Source organism: Pristiophorus japonicus, chromosome 3, assembly GCF_044704955.1.
Source record: "Pristiophorus japonicus isolate sPriJap1 chromosome 3, sPriJap1.hap1, whole genome shotgun sequence".
Classification (NCBI taxonomy): Eukaryota; Metazoa; Chordata; class Chondrichthyes; family Pristiophoridae; genus Pristiophorus; species Pristiophorus japonicus.
The window spans coordinates 130,011,920-130,021,656 of NC_091979.1; positions in this window are offsets into that span (position 1 = coordinate 130,011,920).

A 9,737-nucleotide genomic window follows, 5' to 3' on the forward strand; every position below is an offset into this window, starting at 1 on the left:
AAGAACTCGAACAGGAGGAGGCCCAGCAAATCTGCAGCCACGGACTCCCTTGGAAGAGGGGTCACTGCTTTGATGAGTCCTGCCTGGAGAAAAGCAACCACCACTGCACAAGCTGGGCCCACACTCAAGGGAGAGTGTAAGTCCTGCAAATTCCACAGTCTGCCTTTGCTAAATGTTAAGTACTGCACGGGCTAGCCATGCTTCGGTTCATGGGGATGTCTCCGTCAGCTTTGCTTCGGTTGATGCAAAGGCTATTATTCATCTTGGTTCTTCAAATCAGCCTGCGCTGTGTGAGCCTACTCATGTCACCCAACCTGCCTCCTCCTCTGTTGCTAACCAGTTGTCTGTTCTGTTATATTTTGCAGAACTTTGTGGACAATTCTGATGATGCAGCAGAAGATTCAGATGCAAATGAGCCTGAAGAGGAGAACATCTTCCAATCCCACCTTCCAGACCAAGAGCATGAAGGGGAGGGGCAGGTGATGGATGAATCCCCCACTGTTGTACTCACTCTGGAGGAGGTGCCAGCCCCTTCCCTGCGCGGTTTGAGTGTTGGTGGGACATTCCAGAGTTTCCCACCGTCCGCGGCTGGGGATTCCAATGGGGTGCAGTGAGGCACACCCAGGGCCCCACTGTCCCAGGCTGCGGGTCCCAGTGGGATGCAGCAAGGCACAATCAGGACACCACCGTCCGAGGCTGTGGGTCCCAATGGGATGCAGCAAGCAACATCAGGGTGAGGAGGGGAAGGAGAGCTCGACAGTGCTCTCCTGAGGTGTAGATTGTAGCAGATGTGGTTCAGATGATGGCAATGAGTAGGGAGAGCATTGACCTTATGCGATCACTCCTGGGAACCATGAGTGCGGTGGGTGATGAGGTATCGGGACTGTCAGGAGAAGTAGAAACATAGAAAACAGGTGCAGGAGTAGGCCATTTGGCCCTTTGAGCCTGCACCACCATTCAATAAGATCATGGTTGATCATTCACCTCAGTACCCCTTTCCTGCTTTCTCTCCGTACCCCTTGATCCCTTTAGCAGTAAGGGCCATATCTAACTCCCTCTTGAATATATCCAATGAACTGCGGTAGAGAATTCCGCAGGTTAACCACTCTCTGAGTGAAGAAGTTTCTCCTCATCTCGGTCCTAAATGGCTTACCCCTTATTCTTAGACTGTGACCCCTGGTTCTGGAACTCCCCAGCAACGGGAACATTCTTCCTGTCTCTAATCTGTTCAATCCCGTCAGAATGTTATATGTTTCTATGAGATCATCTCTCATTCTTCTAAATTCCAGTGGATACAAACCCAGTTGATCCAGTCTCTCCTCATATCTCAGTCCTGCCATCTCAGGAATCAGTCTGGTGAACTTTCGCTGTACTCCCTCAATAGCAAGAATGTCCTTCCTCAGATTAGGAGACCAAAACTGAACACAATATTCTAGATGTGGCCTCACCAAGGCTCTGTACAACTGCAGTAAGACCTCCCTGCTCCTATACTCAAATCCCCTAGCTATGAAGGCCAACATACCATTTGCCTTCTTCACAGCCTGCTGTACCTGCATGCCAACCTTCAATGACTGATGTACCATGACACCCAAGTCTCGTTGCACCTCCCCTTTTCCTAATCTGTCACCATTCAGATAATATTCTGTCTTCCTGTTTTTTCCACCAAAGTGGATAACCTCACATTTATCCACATTATACTGCATCTGCCATGCATTTGCCCACTCACCTAACCTGTCCAAGTCATCCTGCAGCCTCTTAGCATTCTCCTCACAGCTCACACCGCCACCCAGCTTAGTGTCATCTGCAAACTTGCAGATATTACATTCAATTCCTTCATCTAAATCATTGATGTATATTGTAAATAGCTGGGATCCCAGTACTGAACCCTGTGGCACCCCACTGGTCACTGCCTGCCATTCAGAAAAGGACCCGTTTATTTCAACTCTCTGCTTCCTGTCTGCCAACCGGTTTTCTATCCACGTCAATACATTACCCCCAATACCATGTGTTTTAATTTTGCACATGAATCTCTTGTGTGGGACCTTATCAAAAGCCTTTTTAAAGTCCAAATACACCACATCCACTGGTTCTCCCTTTTCCACCCTATTAGGTACATCCTCAAAAAATTCCAAAAGATTTGATAAGCGTGATTTCCCTTTCATAAATCCATGCTGACTTGGACCGATCCTGTCACTGCTTTCCAAATGCGCTGCTATTTCATCTTTAATAATTGATTCCAACATTTTCCCCACCACTGATGTCAGGCTAACTGGTCTATAATTTCCTGTTTACTCTCTCCCTCCTTTTTTAAAAAGTGGTGTTACATTAGCTACCCTCCAGTCCATAGGAACTGATTGAGACTCAATAGAATGTTGGAAAATGATCATCAATGTATCCACTATTTCTAGGGCGACTTCCTTAAGTACTCTGGGATGCAGACCATGAGGCCCTGGGGGGGTTTATCGGCCTTCAATCCCATCAATTTCCCTAACACAATTTCCTGACAAATAAGGATTTCCTTCTGTTCCTCCTTTTCGCAAGACCCTCGAACCTGTAGTATTTCCGGAAGGTTCTTTGTGTCTTCCTTTGTGAAGATGGATCCAAAGTATTTGTTCAATTTGTCTGCCATTTCTTTGTTCCCCATTATAAATTCACCGGATTCTGACTGCAAAGGACTTACTAATCTTTTTCTCTTCACATATCTATCGAAGCTTTTGCAGTCAGTTTTTATGTTTCCTTCCTCTCATACTCTATTTCCCCCCTCCTAATTAGACCCTTTGTCCTCCTCTGCTGAATTAAAATTTTCTCCCAGTCCTCAGGTTTGCTGCTTTTTCTGGCCAATTTATATGCTTCTTTCTTGGATTTAACACTATCCCTAATATCCCTTGTTAGCCATGGTTGAGCTACCTTCCCCGTTTTATTTTTACTCCAGACAGGAATGTACAATTGTTGAAGTTCATCCATGTGATCTATAAATGTTTGCCATTGCCTATCCTGTCAACCCTTTAAGTATTATTTGCCAGTCTATCCTAGCCAATTCACATCTCATACCATCGAAGTTACCTTTCCTTAAGTTCAGGACCCTAGTCTCTGAATTAACACTGTCACTCTCCATCTTAATAAAGAATTCTACCATATTATGGTCACTCTTCCCCAGGGGGTCTCGAACAACAAGATTGCTAATTAGTCCTCACTCATTACACAACACCCAGTCTAGGATGGCCAGCTCTCTAGTTGGTTCCTTGATATATTGGTCGAGAAAGCCATCCCTAATACACTCCAGGAAACCCTCCTCCACCATCCGGATTACACTTAGGGGCATCATGAGCCAGGTGGCGAGGCCGCACCCTTTGTCTCCCAGTAGCCAGCTCTGCCCCTCTGGCTGCTGCTGAAACATGGCAGATATAGCGCTCTTGCATAGGATGAATGCATCATGGGTGGTCCCAGGTTATCTTGCATCAACTGATATTATACGATGCATGTCGTTACACACGAGTTGCACATTAACGGAGTGGAAGCCTTTTCTGTTCCTGTACATCTTGGAATCCTCCAAAGGTGCTTGCAAGGCGATTTGGGTACAATCAATTCAACCCTGTACCTTTGGGAAGCCAGCAATCCTGGAAAAGCCTGCAGCCCATTCACGCATTGCCTGGGTGGTCATGGGGAACTTCATGTGGTCATTCCTCTGGGCATATAGTGCAGCAGTCACCTGCCGAATGCAGATATGTGTTGCATGTTGAGAAATGGTGCACAGATCCAAGTTGTTGCCTGGAATGATCCAGATGCATAGAACGAAAGTGCAGCTGTAACCTTCACTTCAACTGACAAAGCAGTCCTCCTGACACTCTAGGTGGCAGGCCTGCTTTTACTAATTCACAGATCTCAGTTACAACTTCTTTGCGGAAACTCAGCCTTCTGACACAGTCTGAATCACTCAGGTGCAGGTACAAACACCTGTCTCGATATACCCGACATGGGTATGGCCTCCTGCTTGCTCTGAGGTTCCTCATGCAATGACGATGAATCAATTATCTCCTCCGCAGCATCATCATGCAGAAGGCTTGCACAAGGTATGGCATTGTCAGTATTGCCCCCATGATTAAATTGTACCTTTGGAAGAAGCTCAAAATTGCAGGTAGGACAAGGTTCTTTGTTCTCTCTCCCCAATGTCGATGCCCTAGTATGGACAACACCCAGGTCTGAGCAGGCGCAATGATCGGGAACTCCGCTCCCGAGGGCTTCATTTGATGCATAGTGTAGGCTTCTCGTGCCTTCCATTTGCCTTCCACAGCCGCCCCCCGCCGCCCCCCCGAAGGCTTCCTTTGAAGCCGAGCCCCTGTGTCCGGGCGAGGGACCGATTCTGCCGGCCGACACTCCAACCCTCGAGCCCGGTTTGGAGATGTTCGGTGGTGGCATGTCATTTTTTTAAAAATGAAAAGTTAAAGAATTCCATTAAACTTCCATTTCCTGTGTTTTAAGTTTTAAAAATTTAAGCTTGATTATGGATATTTATGTGTTCTTGAATCCCTCCAAACTTTGCATAAAAACAATGGCGTCTTTCTGTGCTGATTTTTTAATGTGAGCTGGTTTTTCTTAAATGCCAGAAGATTTTTCAGGAGTGGTCACATACGCCATCCTCGGATAAATTTAAATTGGCCAAACTTCCATAATTGTGAAAAACTGGTGCAGACATCAGGTTACACCCCCTATGAGGCAAAAAAAAAACTAACCCAAAAAAATTGTTACTAACTGAGTTACGCTGGCGCACAAAGATTGGGGAAACTTGGATTTTTAAATTTAGAACAAAAAAAGTGGCGCATGCAAAAATAACGGCGGAAATCACTGGGGAAAATTGAGCCCAATACATTGTCTAGCATAACATTGTTAAATTTATTCGGTCAGAGGGTCTAGTAAGGAGGAGGAACTGAGGGAAATCCTTATTAGTCGGGAAATTGTGTTGGAGAAATTGATGGGATTGAAGGCCGATAAATCCCCAGGGCCTGATGGACTGCATCCCAGAGTACTTATGGAGGTGGCCTTGGAAATAGCGGATGCATTGACAGTCATTTTCCAACATTCCATTGATTCTGGATCAGTTCCTATAGAGTGGAGGGTAGCCAATGTAACCCCACTTTTTAAAAAAGGAGGGAGAGAGAAAACAGGGAATTATAGACCGGTCAACCTGACATCGGTAGTGGGTAAGATGATGGAATCAATTATTAAGGATGTCATAGCAGCGCACTTGGAAAGAGGTGACATGATAGATCCAAGTCAGCATGGATTTGTGAAAGGGAAATCATGCTTGACAAATCTTCTGGAATTTTTTGAGGATGTTTCCAGTAGAGTGGACAAGGGAGAACCAGTTGATGTGGTATATTTGGACTTTCAGAAGGCTTTCGACAAGGTCCCACACAAGAGATTAATGTGCAAAGGTAAAGCACATGGGATTGGGGGTAGTGTGCTGACATGGATTGAGAACTGGTTGTCAGACAGGAAGCAAAGAGTAGGAGTAAATGGGTACTTTTCAGAATGGCAGGCGGTGACTAGTGGGGTACCGCAAAGTTCTGTGCTGGGGCCCCAGCTGTTTACATTGTACATTAATGATTTAGACAAGGGGATTAAATGTAGTATCTCCAAATTTGCGGATGACATTAAGTGGCAGTGTGAGCTGCGAGGAGGATGCTATGAGGCTGCAGAGCGACTTGGATAGGTTAGGTGAGTGGGCAAATGCAAGGCAGATGAAGTATAATGTGGATAAATGTGAGGTTATCCACTTTGGTGGTAAAAACAGAGAGAAAGACTATTATCTGAATGGTGACAGATTAGGAAAAGGGGAGGTGCAACGAGACCTGGGTGTCATGATACATCAGTCATTTAAGGTTGGCATGCAGGTACAGCAGGCGCTTAAGAAAGCAAATGGCATGTTGGCCTTCATAGCGAGGGGATTTGAGTACAGGGGCAGGGAGGTGTTGCTACAGTTGTACAGGGCCTTGGTGAGGTCACACCTGGAGTATTGTGTACAGTTTTGGTCTCCTAACCTGAGGAAGGACATTCTTGCTATTGAGGGAGTGCAGCGAAGGTTCACCAGACTGATTCCCGGGATGGCGGGACTGACCTATCAAGAAAGACTGGATCAACTGGGCTTGTATTCACTGGAGATCAGAAGAATGAGAGGGGACCTCATAGAAACGTTTAAAATTCTGATGGGTTTGGACAGGTTAGATGCTGGAAGAATGTTCCCAATGTTAGGGAAGTCCAGAACCAGGGGTCACAGTCTAAGGATAAGGGGTAAGCAATTTAGGACCGAAATGAGGAGATACTTCTTCAACCAGAGAGTGGTGAACCTGTGGAATTCTCTACCACAGAAAGTTGTTGAGGCCAATTCACTAAATATATTCAAAAAGGAGTTAGATGTAGTCCTTACTACTCGGGAGATCAAGGGGTATGCCGAGAAAGCAGGAATGGGGTACTGAAGTTGCATGTTCAGTTATGAACTCATTGAATGGCGGTGCAGGCTAGAAGGGCCGAATGGCCTACTCCTGCACCTATTTTCTATGTTTCTATGTTTCTATGTTTCTATTATGCCCCATTGAGCCTGCTCTGCCATTTTGTCAGTAACTGCAGCTCTGTCTTTTTGATCTGACTGGTATCCTTTCCTGCACCAAATGCCACTTTTCCATCAGTCCTTTCCTTGCTGACTTACGTTGGCTCCTAGTCCCACAATAGCTAAAATTGGTTCATAACAGTTCATTTAAGAATTGAATACAGTGATACTTGAAAACTAAAAAATCACGTTAGTACAAATCCCTAGTTCCTGTATCTTGTGTTCCGATGAAGCTCCTACCCTAGCGGCTAAAGCATGGGAGGTGGAAGGTTGCTGAACTTGTACTGAGGCCACACAAGATGGCCATGCTGCGCGACCTTGAGCAGCTCCAACTGTTGTGGGCCTCTTCCATGGTACCAATATCACTCTCGTGCATTTCAGCATCCCCACTGCTCTGGGCGACGAGGTTCTTTAAAATGTATTCATTGCTGGGAAGTGGGCATCACTGGCAAGGCCAGCATTTATTGCACATCCCTAATTGCCCTTGAGAAAGTGGGGGTGAGCTGCCTTCTTGAACTGCTGTAGTCCGTGTGGTGAAGGTACTTCTACAATACTGTTACGGAGGGAGTTCCAAGATTTTGATCCAGCGATGATGAAGGAACGACGATATACTTCAAGTCATGATAGTATGTAATTTGGAGGGTAACTTGCAGGTGATGGTGTTCCCATGCATCTGCTGCCCTTGTCAATCTAGCTGGTAGAGGTCGTGGGGTTGGGAAGTGCTGCCGAAGAAGCCGTGGTGAGTGGCAGCAGTGCATCCTATAGATGGTACACACTGCAGCCACGATGTGTCGGTGATGGAGGGAGTGAATGTTTAAGGTGGTGGATGGAGTGCCAATCAAGCGGGCTGTTTTGTCCTGGATGGTGTTGAGTTTCTTGAGTGTTGTTGGAGCTGCATTCCTCCAGACAGGTGGAGAGTATTCCATCACACTCCTGACTTGTGCCTTGTAGATGATGGAAAGGCTTTGGGGAGTCAGGAGGGGAGACACTCGCCGCAGGATACCCAGCCTCTGACCTGCTCTTGTTGCCACAGTATTTATGCGGCTGGTCCAGTTCAGTTTCTGGTCAATGGTGACCCTCAGGATGATTATACTGGGGGATTTGGCGATGGTTATGCCATTGATTGTTAAGGGGCGGTGGTTAGACTCTCACTTGTTGGAGATAGTCATTGCCTGCTACTTGTATGGCACAAATGTTAATTGCCACTTATCAGCCCAAGCCTGAACATCGTCCAGGTCTTGTTGCATGCGGCCATTGACTGTTTTATTATCTGAGGTGTTGCGAATAGAACTGACCACTGTGCAATCATCAGTGAACATCCCCACTTCTGACTTTATGATGGAGGTAAGGTCATTGATGAAGAAGTAAAAGATGGTTGGGCCAAGAACACTACCCTGAGGAACTGCAGCGATGTCCTGGGGCTGTGATGGTTGACCTCCAACAACCACAACCATCTTCCTTTGTGCTAGTTTTTGTGAAAGTTTTCCCCCTGATTCCCAATGATTTCAGTTTTACTGGAGCCCCTTGATGCCACACTTGGTCAAATGCTGCCTTGATGTCAAGGTCATTCATTCTCACCTCACAGGAATGATATGACATTTTCATGCTTTCAAAGCCAGAGGAGATGCTTAAAGCTAGAGCCAATATGATAGCAGTGTGAACTTCCATCGAAGCTGTCAGACCAGTCACCAGAGGCTCCGTTGCTGTGCAGTGTTCATAGCATTGACCACACGCTCCATGGTTAACTGCATTGTCTCCATCCCCTTCTTGAATACCCCACAAAAGATGGAGTTGTACAACTCCGTGCTCTCCGACATTATGTGCACGCTCACTGCCAGGCAATGCACTCAGAAGTTAGTGGTGTACATAAGAACATAAGAAATAAGAACAGGAGTAGGCCATACGGCCCCTCGAGCCTGCTCCGCCATTCAATAAAATCATGGCTAATCTGATCATGGACTCAGCTCCACTTCCTCGCTCGCTCTCCATAACCCCTTATCATTTAAGAAACTGTCTATTTCTGTCTTAAATTTATTCAATGACCCGTTTCCACAGTTCTCTGAGGCAGTGAATTCCACAGATTTACAACCCTCTGAGAGAAGAAATTCCTCCTCATCTCTGTTTTAAATGGGCGGCCCCTTATTCTAAGATCATGTCCTCTAGTTCTAGTCTCCCTCATCAGTGGAAACATCCTCTCTGCATCCACCTTGTCAAGCCCCCTCATAATCTTATACGTTTCAATAAGATCACCTCTCATTCTTCTGAATTCCAATGAGTAGAGGCCCAACCTACTCAACCTTTCTTCATAAGTCAACCCCCTCATCCCCTGAATCAACCTAGTGAATCTTCTCTGAACTGCCTCCACAACAAGTATATCCTTTCATAAATATGAAAACCAATATTGTATGCAGTATTCTAGGTGTGGGCTCACCAATAGCTTGTATAGCTGCAGCAAGACTTCCCTGCTTTTATACTCCATCCCCTTTGCAATAAAGGCCAAAATACCATTGGCCTTCCTGATCACTTGCTGTACCTGCATACTATCTGTTATATATGTAAACACTCTAGTAATGACTCCACGAACTGTTGTGACCTTAGTCCATTTATTGTAGCTCCCTGAGTGAGGATGCAGTGAGATGAGCTCCCTTTTATACTTGGTTACCCGCAGTGTGCAGGTGACCCTTAGGTCTCCACCAGTAGCACCCTCTAGTGGTACAGGTATGGTGTATACAGTGTGAAGATACATTCAGTGGTCTAATGTTACAGTACATACATTATGCATACACAACATCATTCCCCCGCAAGTCTTGTGCCACTGGCTTTTGCACTGTGTGCTCTGGCACTCGACTTGAGTGCCCAAAGCCCTTGCACTTTGACTGTGCTTGGGAATGGCTCTCTCCCTGCATACCTGCAGACCCCCCAAGTCCTTATTGCCACAACATTGGGGAATGGTCAGCATTGGATGGTTGGAGATTGTGGTGAGGGTTGGTGTGGGTTCTTGGTGTGATCCATGTGTGTCCATGGCTACATACATCCATTTCCGCCCCCCCCCCCCCCCCCCATACATAGACCATGTGGGGCTCGACATCTGCATTGGCGTAAATGTACAGAGAATGACTGATAGGATTAGTTA